Genomic DNA, 17,142 nt, shown 5'->3' with positions numbered 1-17,142 from the left:
CTATCTTGTTTAATTCACTTAACATAAATAACATCACTAGTGAAGTTAGAAAAACTACTATAAGTCCAGTTTTTATTTATATAAAATGTGGAAAATGGCATCATAACACATGATTCACATTTTTATATTTTCTAAAAGTCGAATAGTAAGTGAATTCTCAAAACAGAATGATATTTGTAAATAAAATTGATAGTTTACTGATACTGTAGTGTAGTCTATATTCATATAAGTAGTATATGGTGATGGTCAGACATAGAATGTATTTTGACAGAAGACCGATAAGGAAAGAACTGAAATGAAGAGCAATCAGTATGAAAATGCATGAACAATGAAATCAGAGAAGAAAGACTGATATTTGCAGAAGGAACAGTTAAGATTGAGACAATTGATTGTTATTTTGCAAATTAATTGTTGACTGTATGGTTATCAGAATTTAATGAGATAGTCTGTAATTTGTGTCTAAATACATTCGATTGTCCCCACCATTGTTCTTGTTCACTACAATACCATTGTACGACTAATAGTTCTCTTTTCCTAAAACGACAAGTAACGAATTACATTTTATGAAGTTCCTGATATACATATGCCACAAGTATGTACAGTTAACTTCGTGATATAAAAAATATTATGTAATTGATGATAATATTTCTCTGTTAATATTGTTTTATAATAGTCTATATACTTATTTAAATGAAACATGTTCATGTATTTGTACCTTTATAAACTATCCATGTATTCATTCGTTTATTATGAATATATCCTATTAAGAATTAAACATATCTATAGATCCAACTTACTGAAAACAATTTTAACTGACCCTTTTAAGACAAGGATTTAAAGTTACACGTTTAGTTCTGAATTGTTTGAGTGATCATGATAAACATTCATGTTATATTTATTGATACATAGATTCTCTATCATCATTTGTAGTGAAGTAAGAAGTAATTGACAGTTAAATCGCTTAAGTTTTAATTTTTTTTTAAATGTATCTTTGTGTACTTGTTTACTGAGGAGCCAGAGTAAAAGCTACTTCTTATTTTCATCGTTATACCATCCAAAAATATTTAAGAATGTTTATTTTCAACTTTTGTTTATCGTCAATTTTCGGGATTAAAAATAACTAGCTTCTTCAGTCTTCTCATTTACTTTTAGCCTGATTATATGATCGTACATCTCTTATATATACATATATATCTGATACATATTTAACTCTTAATTCTCTCAGTTCCACTTATTCAACACATTGTGCATTTTAAACATACTGTTCTTTTCTCACTTTTGTAAATATTATTAACCATCAAAAATGTAAACGTTTTGGCAATATATAAACAAAGAATATTCATCTATGGATTTTGAAACATTAAAAAGAAAATGACTAAATAAATTAAATTAAACAAAGAATTTATTTCTCAAGTGTATACTTCCGTTTAGACAATGCCAAGTCAATGAAATATTGACTATATTTTGCATAAATTTTGATTTATCTTCCGTTTTATGTTCTTTATTGTTAAAATTATATATTTACATATGCATATATTATACAGTTATATTTCTTTATATTAGATAAAACAGTAAACAAATAAACAAACAAAAATGTTCTTTTTTTCTTTTTTAATGTTAATATGTTAATATTTGAAATCATTTAGGTTAATAATGCATTTCTATAGTTTCATAAATTAAAGATATGCACACATATGTATAACATGGTAGTTGGAAGTGGCCAACAGCAAACCCTGGACACGGGTTTCGTGCTACTTGGCACTCGTCAGCAAGATGTATCTGTGAACTCTCTCTCTCTCTACATATATATATATATATTTATCATTTCATTCGGGACTTCTTTTCAATCTTGACAAAATTTTGAAACGTATATAGGTGAGAAACAAATTCAAATTCTAATGAGTAGACAATGTAAATAAAAATGAACACCAGCATATTTATTTGTATGATAAAAATGTAGAAGGAATATAATGATAAAAGAATGAAACAAAGAAAGTAAGTAGATTACAATAAACTATTTTATATTTTAAATAACTGCAAAATAGATCACAACAAAATTAAGTCTAGAATATAATATTTAAAATGAAAGTGAACTAGCTGAAATTACTTTTATTATGTCTTGAAAGTTTAACGGAATAATTGTGATGTGGTGTGGGTTACTTATATTCACATAAGTAGTATATGACGATGGTCAGACATAGAATGTATTTTAGTAGAAGATCGATAAGAAAAGAATCAGAACTGAACGCGATTGGTATAAAAATCTATGAACAATGAAATCAGAAATGATTCCGCACAACACAGAAAAATCTCTTCTCAAAAGTGCGAGAAAGAATAATGAGGAACAGTGAAGAATAATTGATAATATTCAAGAATTCACGAATAGTAAAAGTAAATGTCGAGTAATGCCAAAAGCATATGGCCTCTTTATATGGTAAATCATATGGAAAGATTTCTCTGATATCAATAAAATATAAAAACAAGATAAATGACATTTTGTCACTTTTCTATCATAGAATATTAAACAATACAAAACGTTTTCAGATTGCAACAGGGCTGTTCATGTCTCAGGCTAAAGTTAACAGTTTGCTATCCAGACGGATCAAGTATAAGACCATTGACACTCTCATTCAATGAGATACAAGAACCCATTCATTTCAATATGGTGTGAATAGGTATAAGTCAATGTACATACAGTGAAATCTTCATACGCCTAACAAGTGTTTTCTGTAGAAGATGGCAGGTGATGAAAAAAAAATGAGAAAAGAGAAAGAGGGAAAACAGCTCCATGTGGCACATCTTCTAGATTTCGTAAAGAATGAACACTCTCCTCAAAACACAGTGTACCGATCTCTTCCAGAGAGACAAGAACACACCCAGTCGACGTTGATGCTAACAAACGTGCTTGGTAGTAGTGGTCTTGGATTAGAGTCACAGGTAGAAGTATAATCTAGAACATCTCAAACATGCTTCCTACCCTTTTCCAAGCCGAACACTATATTATGATGTAAAGCACTTCTTTTGCATTTGTCAGCAAAAAAGATATGAATCAATGTGCTCTTTTAAAGCAGTGTGAAGTGAAAGTAAAAATATACTTAGTATTGTTTGTTTGGATCTTCCCATTGATCTTTTTAGGACTGCAACTGCCGAGTGGATAACGCGATAGCGTTTGAAGCGAAAGGTACTGGGTTAAAACTGAATGTTAAAACTAAATGCTTAAATTGTTTTTCTAATATTCTTCTATCAGTTAATATAAGTTAATAAAAAATACTTTATTATACCATCAGGAATACTTGGTGTACAACACAATTTTGCTTCAGTGAATCCAAATGTGGAAAAACTTAATATCTAAATTGATTTGTGTTATGCCTCGGTACCTTTACTTCCTTTCATAGTTTCATCACCTCATATAGTGATATATAGAAAAAATTAATAAAATATTTTTATATTGCAGTTGAATACAAATATCTGACTACAGATGAAGTGGGAGTAAACTGTCATAGCTCTCAGATGTTCAACTTCCTTTTTAATTATCACATATATTATAGCTAGCTAGTATAATAATTATACATATACATATGTTTCTATACCATTATATTAATTGATTAAGATGGTTTTATTGACATGTAAAGATATTGGGTTAAAAGTGATTATTTTGCTTGAAAAACAAATATTTGAGAATTATTTATACAACATACAATATCCTTGAACTTTTATCGTCTGGGTTTCTTGTGAGTTGTATCAATGATTCAGCATGTCAGAAAAAAACATTTCAACAAAAGTATACTTTAAGTATCAGACGATTTTTCTTAGGTTATTTTGCTCACAAAGTAAAATATTAATTATCAGAAGGGTTTTATTTGCTGAGGAGTCCCACAATAGGATGAAACAGTCATCAAGTGCTTCCAGGTTTTCCATGGTGGTCCAGCTTCAATTGATTCATGATTTCAACTATAAAATATTAATTAAAAATCTACTCTTTGCATGAATGAGTTTATACTGATGTATTTCTGACTGATTATAAGCTGGCATTCAACATATAATCCTAAATGCTAAACACATGTATTGGAGCTATACTATTTCAGTTTATGCGATATGTTAATATGATGACCGAAAAATTATTATTATGTTAATTAGATTTACGCAATCGTAACATTACTTGTTATTGTCAAAGCTCAAACACTGCATGTGGTAAGTGTAGGCATTGTTACCTTTTGAAAGTGGGTGAAGATAAGTTTTTTTAGCCTATAAGAATAAAAACTTAGTCTAAGGACCACATTCAGAAGACTTTTTATGCTAATTTAAACCCATTTGTTTGTCACAATCACGTTCTTTTTGAAGCTATAAGTACATACTTTCTGGTATCCAATTAATGTGATTGAACATTAGTCAGATTTCTTATTTTCTACAGTAAATGAATGAAATCAATAAAGACATTAATTTTATGTAATTGAGATCATGAGTCAATTGAAGCTAGACCACCATGGACTGGTAGGTCCTGGGTTCGAATCTCGCTAGGCGGGATCGTATATAAGCACTGATGAGGAGTTCCACAATAGGACGAAACAGCCAGTGCTTCCAGGTATTCCATGGTGGTCTAGCTTCAATTGACTCATGATCTCAACTATATAAAATTACTAAAATTACCACAAAACTCTCTTCTGATAAAGACATTAATTATTTGACGGAAATAATTTTTCCATAACTGGGCTGTTTCACTGAATTTTAAAACATATCCTAAAGATTATTAAAATCCTAACCAACTTAAGGTAAGAATTCTTTACATGATATAAATTATTTTCCGTCATTTTATCTTTTTTTTCTGCCACCATCTTATTACTCTATTCAGTCCTTTATCTATACTGTAAACTATATTTTTTGTAGATTGTTTTCTTTTTATAAATGAAAACTAAATATTTAGGGTTTTGATAGTTTAAGTTACATATGCGCACAGTTTTATGATATAAATCGTTCCCTATCATTAGTTATATTATCATTTCCGGGTGGTCAATTATCTTAAAATGATTGGAATATAGTTTTATTGTCTTTTGAGTATTTTGATAAATAAAACTAATAGTGTTTTTATGAAGATAATAAACATTATTATCATCATTAGACCAAATTTGTTTTTTTGTTTTGTTTCAGTACTGAAGTAAAAAGTACTTCTTACATTTTATTATTTCTGCTAAGCATTCAATGAAATGGATAAATATTTTTTTGAAAAAAAGACCATCCTCTGTTTATAATAAATTTCAGAAATATAACTATTACAAGTATCAGGTCTAAGAATCTTTCAACTACTAGTAGAAAAGGATAACATATGGTGGAGTCGAAGAAATGTTTGCTTGTTTTTTTTTGAGAAATTAACTTCGCCAATAGTAAAAACGTAATGGAATCTTTAAGTCACCACATTCCCTTCTTAGTCGATTCCCGCTATTTTGTTTTCATGGTTGGATATATTTACCAAGTTGAAAGATTATATTCTATTTGCACTCGAGTTATCCATAGTAAATAGACAGTTTTCATCAAGCCGTGATTGAACATTTCCGTACTTTGTCTGAATAATAATTATCTTTAGTTAGTTAAGATTATACTCTTCAGTGAATGAGTATCAAAGTCACTAGAACTTTATCTCACTTCTACTTTCATGAAACAACCAGTTACTTACCATCTAACCATTAATTTTTCATCCAATCACCTCAACATGTAATATCATCTTTGATAAATTTTTTTAAAAGAATGTTGAATAAACTGAAAGAAATGTACAGTTAAAACTAATATAAGCATTCCAGCTGCCTATAAATATTGACCGAAACATGAAGTTATCAATCGTATACATTTATTTTTCTCTTTCAGATCATTTTTGTTTACAATAGACTTTTATAAGTATAATTTACGATACTTAAATCGGTTTTGAATCCTTGTATATTTTTAAAACTAGGTGTATAGACAGTAGAGAATATTGTTGGTTTTTAACAAATCCAAAACGACATTTGCAATTCCATTTTAAATCTACTCATCACTTATTCGTATTAAATTACATTGACCGTTTTTCTCATTGATTTAGTACTTAAAGTTAATAAAAAGGGAGAGAGGCGTTTCAATAGAATGTCAGTAATAATTTAATATCTTTTTCACTTGTAATCTGAAATCTTTTTTTCAAAACAGAGAAATCATATTCCATTGATCGCAAGTATAATGGTGGTTTCAATGATTGAAGTACCCTTGAAAATATGCATTAAGTTTATCTCATTCATCTAAGTTTGACTTTCACGTGATGAAAATCATTCAACGTTTTCTGACAACATTTAATTTCAAATTTGAAGTCTTGTCTTCACACTTAACTTCATAGCTTGATATTTTCAAAAAAGTATATTTGGAATATTTTTTTCTGTATATATTTTATACACACCACTATAAAGACCTACGCTGTTTAACCCTTTATGGTTACTCACGAATACATTTTAATCCTTTTGAACATTTCAGTAGTTGATGCCAATTCACAACTCTTTTCAATCTTTTGAAGTACGAGTAAACAAAGCTTTAATTTAATTTACGATTATACCCATCATATTATCTCCATTATACTTTTGAATAAACTTAACATGTATTAATAGTGCTATCTCTGAGTTCGGAAATTTTAATTTTGAAGCTATACATATTATTTTTAACCTTATCAATGCCTACTTTGAATAAATGTAATCATTTTAATTTTAGTACAAAGCCTAATTTGGTAGGTTGGGATGATCTTGTATATAACCAACCAAATTGCCAAGCTTTTCTGCCTTCTCGTAAATATGAGTTCTCGTTGGCTGCTATGGCAAATTGAACTATGAACCTTTGGTTGTTTCGGTTTTTCCGTATGGATTGGTAAATTAGTTCCATGGGTCTGCTGACCTGCTACATTTTGATCTGAATGTTATGATTTTAGAAGCAGAGGCTTCTTGATCTAGATAGGTTGTGAATGAAAACAAAATCTATACTGACTCAATGAGCATTCCTACACTTGTCATCTACGTTACTAGTGGATTTATACAAATTGATTAGTTAATGTTTGATATGAATGTAAACAATCAGCTTTTAATGTATAGGTTACTACTGTTAGTTATCGTATAAATAATAAGTGACAAATAAATACTGTGATAAATAGTTGAAGGATAGTTTATTGATCATTCTTACTAAACAAAGCTTTGAAATACCGATATTTAGCATTATGGGCACTAATCTAGGTTATTTAGCAGTGCCGTAAACTGCGTCTTATATCAAGTGCTTGAAGATATTCTGATAAAAATTCCGAACTTAAGGTTCATGGCAGTTAAGGCATATAAGCATGGACAACGTACAACCTTAAAGGAATTAATATAATACAAATGCATCCGTTTATTAGAAATATATTTTAATAATCGTAAAACTATATCAAACTATAACATCACTTCACTAGAAGTTAATTATTATAACCACATAAAGATGAGATAAATCTGTCCAATCATACGTACATACTTGTACACCAGCTTGTTTTGTTTAGTACATTTAAATGTAATAAATAGCCATGTCTCATTACTATTCTTATTCTGGTTCTAATATGCTGAGTGTATTTTATTACCAATTAGAAAAGCCTAGAATTAGAAAATCTAAATCCTTTCTTATCTCTGATATATTTCTTCCATGCGAGTTTGTAGTTTAGTCCTTACTTCTCTTTTTTTCTTTGGTTTCCAACTTAACTAGCAAGCAATGAAATAAAATACAGAATGACAGAACTGATGATAATACCTGATTTATAGTGATATGACATGTTTGAGTAGTCTAATAATGATATATATCATATGTGACATTTCGTTGTATTTCGACTTATGCCATTCACCAAAAAATAGTCAACTATATACACAACTTTAGTGGATCTTATGAAGTATGAAGTGTATGTATATAAATCATACATCCCTAAATGTTTAGCTTAAACGGGATTTCTAGAATGCATGAATGAAAAACTACTACTAAGTAGCGTGAAATATAAAAGGATATATAGAGAGATTCTTTTCAAAATGTAAAATAACTTTCTATCATTTTCTTGTTGTGGTATTGCATTGTTTTCTTTCAATTTCAGTAAAAATTTAATTTCAACATTAAAAGACTTAAGCAATATTTCCTTGCCTCCCAGTATTGATGGCCTACATCTAAGTTTTGCTTGTTTCTTTGAGTAATTTTTTTCTAGGAATAACTTAAATTATTCAATGTTTATACTTCCTTCTATTTAGTGACTTTAAAAAAGTAATACTGAAAAGCATTTCGGTCAAAATATGTTCAAAATTACAAGATTTCAAGAAATGGACCACCATGTATCCTATCTCAACACAAGCTCTCCGGCCAAAGAAACTGTTCCAAACAGTTTCATGAATATTGGATTTACACGTATTATGTAGATTATGCTAGTAAGAAACATATAAATAGTTTCGCAGACAACTTTATTTGCTTTTGAATTTATGTACTAATCAAATTTTACTATCCAATGTAAAAAATGAGACTGCATCTTTAGAGAATAAAAGCTGCTTGATTAACATTTAAAGTTTATTTGCTAAGCGTTGATTTCTTGCAGAAAAACACCAGTTTAGTGGGAATATTGTACCAGATGGCAAGGAATTTTTGCTCAGAAAGAAAATATTCAGACAGAAAAGTGAATTGGACTTACTTATGCTTAGACAATGGCAATCATTTCTTTTAATTTAATTGCACACACGAAATGAATAAGTAAAAGCAGAAAGGATATATTGATGTAAGAAAACATTTCCCTTAAAAGTTGGGTTTTGTGGGTGATGAAATAATGAAGACTGTCAATAGGTTTACTTAAATCATATGTCTTATTCTCTCAAAAAGTTTATTTACTCATATCAAAAATAATCTCGACTTACATATACAAAGTTAGAAAATATGCCTATTTTTGTCTTTCCTAAAGCAACAGCGTGATCCACTGACATAATCGAGCAAACATAAAACAGTAATATAGTTCTCTATTAAATCAATATAATAAAGGGGTTCAGTATGATAAACATGTAAAAGACGCCAAGCGCAGTCAAATTGGCTGGAGCACGTAAAATTGAAAGCATGTAACTCATTTCATCTCCCTAGAAGGATACATTTATCAACCCTTTTGCTTTTTTGTCAACATGTTATTTTCCAAACTTATACTGCAATAAATACAAATCGGGTGTGAAGTAGTTACCCACCGGAGAAAATGGAAGATAGTCGTGCAATATCGTGGATTGCTCGAAGTTAGACATTAACACTGTTGGATGCCCGCTCAGTAGTCTAGGAGTTAAATTTCACTCACTAGACCAAAGGTTCTGAGATGGAATCTCGCGTGCATAATCGTGGATGTTCACAGCTGAGGAGTCCCATACTCGGACGAAATGGTCGTCCAGTGCTACCAGGTTTTAAGTGGTGGTCTAACATTGATCAGTTCATGATTCCGATTAAAACTCAAAAATCTCTACTACCCTATATTAATAGAAATCAGAAAATTTAAAAAATTAGTTATGTAGAATACTTAAGAAACCACCAAATTCCATCAATAGTGTCGAGAGTTCTCATGTATTAATTAATTTTTCTTCAAAATGTATCATCTGAAAGGTTCATGTTAGGTATTTATTCAATTATCAGTGTAGAATTAAAATCGATGCTGCTAAGGTAGATAAGCAAGTTCAAGCAATTATATGAAGGATTTATAATTAGATTTAGTGTTAACTTAAGGGAGTCATCATTAATAAAAACATATTATATTAGAAATTTGATAAAACGAAAAAATAACTAAAGTGTATTGATTTTGAAATATAAAAAAATGTTCAGGTTGTTCTCAGTAAATGAATTGCGTTTGTTGACAATGAATTACAGCTTATTTTTAAGCTATATTCATCGTAGGAATCAAGAAAACAAGGCATTGTACAAACAACGGATACCAAGACTGAAATAAGCGTTTCTCTCAAAGGACTAACCCTGAAGATATCGAATTAAAGCCTGATCTTTAAGGCAGTGGAGTGACGCCAGCAGATATATTTCCATATTATCTGGGGATCAAAATAGTTTGTTACGTCAGGATCTTAGGACCTATGCATATCATCGGTCAGATATGAGTTTTCTACTCCTTTAAATAAACTCACTATATCCATTAACCCAGTTTAAACACCAGACGTCGACTTTTGTTCCTCTTACATTTACAAAAGTTAGCATTATCTTGCGAGGGTATTGACTATTCAAACCATTTACGAAATCGATATTCACGATAATTATATTTATGTTTATTCTAAAGGGATTCAACATTCTATTCCTTCTCATCCTCATTTCACATGGACTTTTCCAATATTATTGTTTTTTTCCAACTTATGGAACACCTCATGTCCGTTATATTTCTGTCAACTTTAAACGGTCTCAATTCACTGTTTGGTTGATTTTGTGAATGATTAGTTTATCAAATCCAAAGTCGGGCACTGCTTTTCTGAAATAATCTCTGCCGCTTAAAATTTCTGTGTTCAACGTTCGCATCTGAGTACAGATTAAACAATAGATAGACTAAGTTCTTGGAAAGCCTTGCAGCCAGGCCTAGACTCAAATTCTTATATGAACACAGAACAAATTATAACACCTCCTCTCTTCTTTCTCTACACAATTTTATCATTTATATTTTGTGTCTAATTCTTTTCATAAACGGTGGTACCAAAATGCATAAGTGCGTAATATATAAACGCTTAGCGAAAATATTCCCACTGGTAACATTTTATGAGTGCTTATAAAAACACTTTGACTGAAAGAAATACTACGAGACATATCATTAAAACAAAGTACATAACTTGACTTAGTAACATTATTCATTTGTAGTCACAAGTTGGTGGCCATGAATTTAGGAAATCTACCGAACAATAGAACAGCTTAGATCAATTCATGAATTCAACTGTTATAAATACTACAATCCCCACAAGTCCCCTTACTGATAATACAATATTACACACAAACTCTATAATCCATGAGTTTATAGTTATCAATGCCAAGATTTGACTTGATTGTTTCAAATAAACTGAGCACTGGGTAGAAGGCTAATGATAAATATATTTTTGGTATATCCCGATGGGTAGAAAAATTGTATTTCTGATGTTTCGTGACTTAATGTGGGCCACGTCTTCAGAGAAGAGCTCATATTTTATCTTCTTTCAGCACAACATGATAATGAAGCTTAAAGATTTACCAGGCATAAGTGGTGACTGGATGCAAGGAAGTTTTAATGTTACTGATTTTATACTTTGTTGGCGTTTCCACGTTAAGGTATTTCTACTACGATTCGGTTCCAAATAAGGTATTGAACATTCACTACACCCTAGCTTCAGATTCATAAGTAGAGCATAACAACGGCTTCGATAAGATCAAATAAGATATCTAGGTGTCAAAAGGTAAATGGTTTGGATATAGAATTTTCAAGATTACAGTGAGAAACCATAATCAGTGTTTTCAACAAAGCTAAACATTAAGGCATTTATCCAATTATAAAAGCGAATGAATATTGCTCTTCATGATATAAATTAAAGTCAGATTTCTGAGCTAGTGAACAAACATTCAGTAGCTGAACGATACATCATTTATTGTGAGACTTAATATATAAAACACTCATTTTGCACTTGGTAGTTGATGAACACTACTGATGAGCCTCAATCTATGGAGAAACAGCTGTCCAGTGCTTTTGGTTTTCAATACTCAGTGATGCAAATTGGATTTAAAAAATAACAAAACTTCCTTTGATATTGAATTATATTAGTTATTTAATCATTATTAACTATATTTATACAAATCACTATAACAATAACTTCTATGTCTCCGTCACATATCATTATTAATTTGTTTCTAAACATTATTGTTATTCGATTTTTCAAAGTAACATAAGAACAATATTTCTTCGATTTTCTTTTACTGAAGTCAGAATTGTGTAAGAAATTCATCTCAATTACTTTCTACGTTTTTTCAACCCGTTTTCATACTCTAACTGAAAGTACAATGAGTATACGTGAGAAACAATATGAAAAATATAGAAAATAGACAACAGTATACAAAAAGAATTACTGAATATAGAGTAATGACGTAAGAAACAAATAGAATCGCGGAATAGTAACATTACTAAAGAGTTTGTATATATATATAACTCATTATTACATTGTAAGGCACGTTTCGTTGTATGGATTTTATAATAACAACTTTTATTCTCATGAGGATTTAACATACTAGTGTTTTTGTTTATCTTAATGATTACAGTACTGACAAATAAGATCACAAACAAATTGAATTGTTAACATTGTTATCATAAACAAAGTGAACGTTATATTATTTTATTATTCTTTAAGTAGTATAATGAAAAAATAGATTGTTGAATATTTCTTTTACTAAAGAAACTGAAAGTATTCATTATGTAATCAGATGTACCTGAGAGAATTCTCATCCACATTTGAATAACACTTGAAACAGGCAAAAGTGTGATGTATGCTACTTATGTCCACACAAGTAGTATAAAACGCCAGTTAGAAATGGAATGTCTGGCAGAAGAAGGTTGGGAAGATCGAATCGAGGAGAACTGGAACAGTGCATAATTGTTGTGACAATGAAGGAACAATAAAGTTTGAGATAATTGATGGAGGATTTGCAAATGAAGTATTGAACGTATGGTTATCACATTTGACAAAAGAACTCTGTAATTTTGTACTAAAATATATTGTTTTCCTCACCTGAGTGTTCGTTCACTACATAAGTAATATTTAAACAAGATGAGTAAAACACATCCAAACTATTTGTAAATTCAATGAATCCTTATACATGAACCTTAGTAATTTTTAATGATAATTAACCACGTCCTAGTAACTAGAAGATAAGTACCATATACATAAAAGTGGCAAGGTTATATATAAATTGTAATTAAGCATTCCATTGAGTGTTATGGGATGTATATAAGTCAGAATAAATGTTTAATACTCTTAGTCTATCAACTGTATTACAATAAAATAAGTGTTTAATAATAAAAGTACAGCAACTTGCTAGTAAAACAAGTCAACTTTTGACTTATGATCTATTTAAATCAACGGGAATAATTCAACTTTTATTACATTGATTTTTTTGAAAAGCGGTATTTTTTTGACTGCTATGAAAGAATCCATTCTTTTATTGACCATGTAAGATGATTATTTAAGTTTTTAACATTTTACAAAGTACAAAATTCCATACTTTCATGATTACAAGACCTTTATCAGTTTGTCAAATTCAGGAAATTAAGAATTCTATATCCCAGTAACTTCAGAAGAATCAACTATTAATATTGATTTCAGAGTTTTGCAAAGAATTTACAGTCAATACTTACAAGAAATATAGGTACTCATTTTTGCCTAAACCTTAATCATTGAAACCATAAATTCTTTTGAAATTTTGAAATTTCTCGTCAAAACCTTGATTAAATCTATATAATTAAAGATCATCTATATAAATCATACATTCATGAGAAGATTCAAACCAAATAAAAGAATTATTTACCGAATTGTGAACAATATAAGTTCTTGAAGTAATTTTGTTCATTCATTGTTCTAAAAAGGATCACAGTTAAGGGTGTTGAAATCTATACATAAGGTTTATACAAATAGAAACATGTTAACCGTACAGTTCAAAATAGAATCAGAGTTACATAATTTACAAATATACTCCTATACATTTTGTAACAATATTATCATTAATAAAGTTTATTATTATTATCATACATACTGTTATATCTAGAGATTAGATTCTTAATATACCACTTATGACTTGAGCACTCGAACGCTAGAACCCTTTAAGTCACAAATAAGAAAACGAAAGGAGACTGAAGAAAGTGCTTGTTGAGCAAGAATCAAACTGTATGGAAAATTATAGGGTATTTATAGATATTAGCGTTTGTTATATCAACATTATAATTCAACCAATCCGCAAACAGGAATGTTATGCTATTAGCCAATAGTAGCATACCACGTTGATATTCTAGAAAGCTTCATTACTTTCTGATTGAACAGAACTCTTCGGCTCCGTAGGGCCTTTGGAGGCTCCGTCGTAGTTCTCAGAAGCCCTCCCGACACATACAAAAGCTTGTTTATCTTGAATTCCAGCAATATTTGAACAGTTACGCTTCGTCAAGCTACTTCAGTCATTAATTATTGATATCAAAACTCTTTACCATAAACGATCCTGCTAAAACTTGTATCAAGGTATATTTTGACGTTTCTTCTTTCTGGCTAGTGAATTCTCTAGAATTCAATGGAATAACCTAATTTTTAAGAGATTCGCTAATGATTTAACTAAAGTTTTGATTCAAACAGGGTTCTATACCACGTTTATCAATTGAATTGTCTCTAGTACAAATAATATCAAAAGTTACCATTTAAACCACAACTAAATAACACTTTTTAACACTTATAAATAAGTCTACGTCAAAAACATTTATTGCTTATTACTTTTAAATAAAGAAAATAACGAAAACTAGGTAGCGTAACTTCAGAGCAGATATTTGTTTAAAACTGATTTGAGAAGTTAACGAACGGTAATGATTCCAAGTTATCTATGATAAAAGTATCCCAGTAGTTATTATATATATATATATATATTTCAAGACCATGGTCAACTACATGAACAGTTCGTGAACTTTTCATTTTTTTATATTTTCTTCATTCAACTGTCAACACTGTTACTGAAACATTTGATGAACTTGAATATATTTGTAAAAAAACGTATACAAGGCGTTATAGACACTGGGATTCTGGTTCGCAATTATTCGCAATCATATCTCAGAATCTCAATTTTACAATTGTCAACATTCATCCTCGTACATTTATTAGTGAAACTGTGCCTTTAAACTCCGCTGTGACATAATATATTGAGAAATAATCTTAAGTCTACAGGTATGCTTTTAGTAGTGTTGTGTTGTTTAAGTTAGAATGTTTAACTATGACGCTGATGACGTCATTCAAAATGATAACTAAAGTTTTACATTTAAACCATCTGGCTCAAAGAACATAATACTACAAAGGGTTCCAACAATGATGACAAGTAACATTGACTAAAATACTGAATATTTCTGTTTGTTTACTAGTATCCAACCTGTTTAAAACGACTACTAATAAACATTTGAATGTTAACTATGGAGAAATACAATGATAAATAAATTATTTATTTTGAGAAGTGTAAATTATGAAACCTATAAGAAATATATGCATAAATATACAAACTCTTTTCTTTTAGTTGATTTATCTAAATAATTTTCAATTTGTTCAGGTTCAGTATTGTATTCTGTTGTGTAAAACTGTTATTTCTTGTCTGTATGCTAACCATCAGATTTTACTGATTCTGTCGTGAACGAGAATACTAATGGGGACAATCAAATGTCGAGATAAGATGGTGGTGGTCAACAGGAAACCACGGACCCGGGTTTCGTGCTACTTCGCACTCGTCAGCAAGGTGTACCTGTAATCTTGAGGCAGCTGGTGCTCCCTGACGGATTCGATCCCGTGTCACCCAGCTTCAAGACAGACGTTACCACTGAGCTATTCGGTCCGCGACTGACCTCCTGTAGGACTGAGATCTAATCACAATTGATTGATTACTGGGTAGTGATCAGTGTCATTGCAGGTATACCTTGCTAATGAGTGCCATGTAGCACGAAATCCGGGTCCAGGGTTTCCTGTTGACCACCTCCAAACACCATCTTATCTCAACATAGTGCACGCAGTGTCGAGCCACCTAGACTAGTGGCCAAATTGCAACTTGATCGATAGCATTCGATCAGCACTAAGAAGTACTTGACACAAATGACATTGATCACCACCCAGTAATCAATCAGTTGTGACAATCAAATATCTTTTGATACAACATTACAGAGTATCTTGGTAAAATCTGAGGACAGTAAAGTAAATACTTCATTTGCAAAATATCCATCAATCTTCTCGGCCTTGATTGTTCCTTCATTTCCATACCAATCACTCTCTGTTCTCATTCACTTCTTTTGGATTTTCTCAACCTTCTGCCTTTAGACATTTCACTTTCAATCGGTAATACATACTACTTATATCTGTTGACATCAGTAGCACATACCTCAGCACAAATAAACTTTAAAACTAACAGGTTTTCATTATCCTTTTTCCTCTTCATGAAAAAAAACCATTTAGAAAGACTATGATATTAAATTTATACTTGCTAAAGAGAGAAAAAAGCAAACAACTTTTAACTATACTGTCAACAATTTATAATTATAGTTTAAAAATATTTAATTTTAGTTTTAAAACGTTCTTCTTTTTTTGTTTTTTTTTTAAATGACAGGATGCATTACTCATTAGTTTCACTTTGATATCTTCATTATATATGTTTATTTTTAAAAAAAGGGAAAAATTTAAACAAAAATTACGTTTCCATTAAACTTTATTTGAATGTGAATATATATATCTACATTTTTTTGGAAAGAAATGACGATATTTCAGTCCTAAATGAATGAAAAATGTGAATCAATAAAACGATAATCATTTTTTTAAATTCACTTAGTATTGTTTGTTTGAATCTTCCTATTGATGTTTAGGACTGCAACTGGTCAGTCTCTAATTGGCCATATGTGCATACTGTGCGCATTGCCTCGATATAGCCTTAATTCACAAGCATTGTAAGCAAAGATGGATAGTGGTTAGCAGGGGAATCCAGGACACGCGTTTCGTCCTATTTGGGACTTGTCAGCTAGATGTACCTGCATCTCAGTGTTGATGTACACTCTGGGACTCGAACCCAGTACCTTTCGCTTCAAATGCCACCGCGTTTTCCACTCAGCTACTGAGTCCTGATAGTCATTTGCTTGTGCAATGGGGTGAAGTTAAAATTCACTTGATATTGTTTGTTTAAATCTTCCCACTGATGTTTAGAACTACAATTGATCAGTCTCTAATTGGCATATGTGCATACTCTGCGTATTGTCTCGATATAGCCTTAATCTATCTTTGCTTACAATAGTCATTTTTGATTAGATTTTCCTTCTTCAGATTACTTGTTTTTTTCTAGTTTATTAGTCAATTTTAATTCATCAAGTGATTTGTAAAAGTATGGAACATTGCATAATGATACTGGGTA

General features: G+C 30.3%; 1 non-coding gene across 1 annotated transcript; it reads right to left on the bottom strand.

Moving 5' to 3' along the window:
* Positions 1 to 16,783: 16,783 nt before the first annotated feature.
* Positions 16,784 to 16,856, bottom strand: Smp_tRNA_01693_Pseudo_TTG.1.1. The gene has a single exon. It is a non-coding gene (tRNA).
* Positions 16,857 to 17,142: the final 286 nt, after the last annotated feature.

Source organism: Schistosoma mansoni, chromosome 3 (genome assembly GCF_000237925.1).
Source record: "Schistosoma mansoni strain Puerto Rico chromosome 3, complete genome".
Lineage (NCBI taxonomy): Eukaryota > Metazoa > Platyhelminthes > Trematoda > Strigeidida > Schistosomatidae > Schistosoma > Schistosoma mansoni.
The sequence above is the reverse complement of the archived record's forward strand: the minus strand, read 5'-3'. Positions and strand labels throughout refer to the sequence as shown.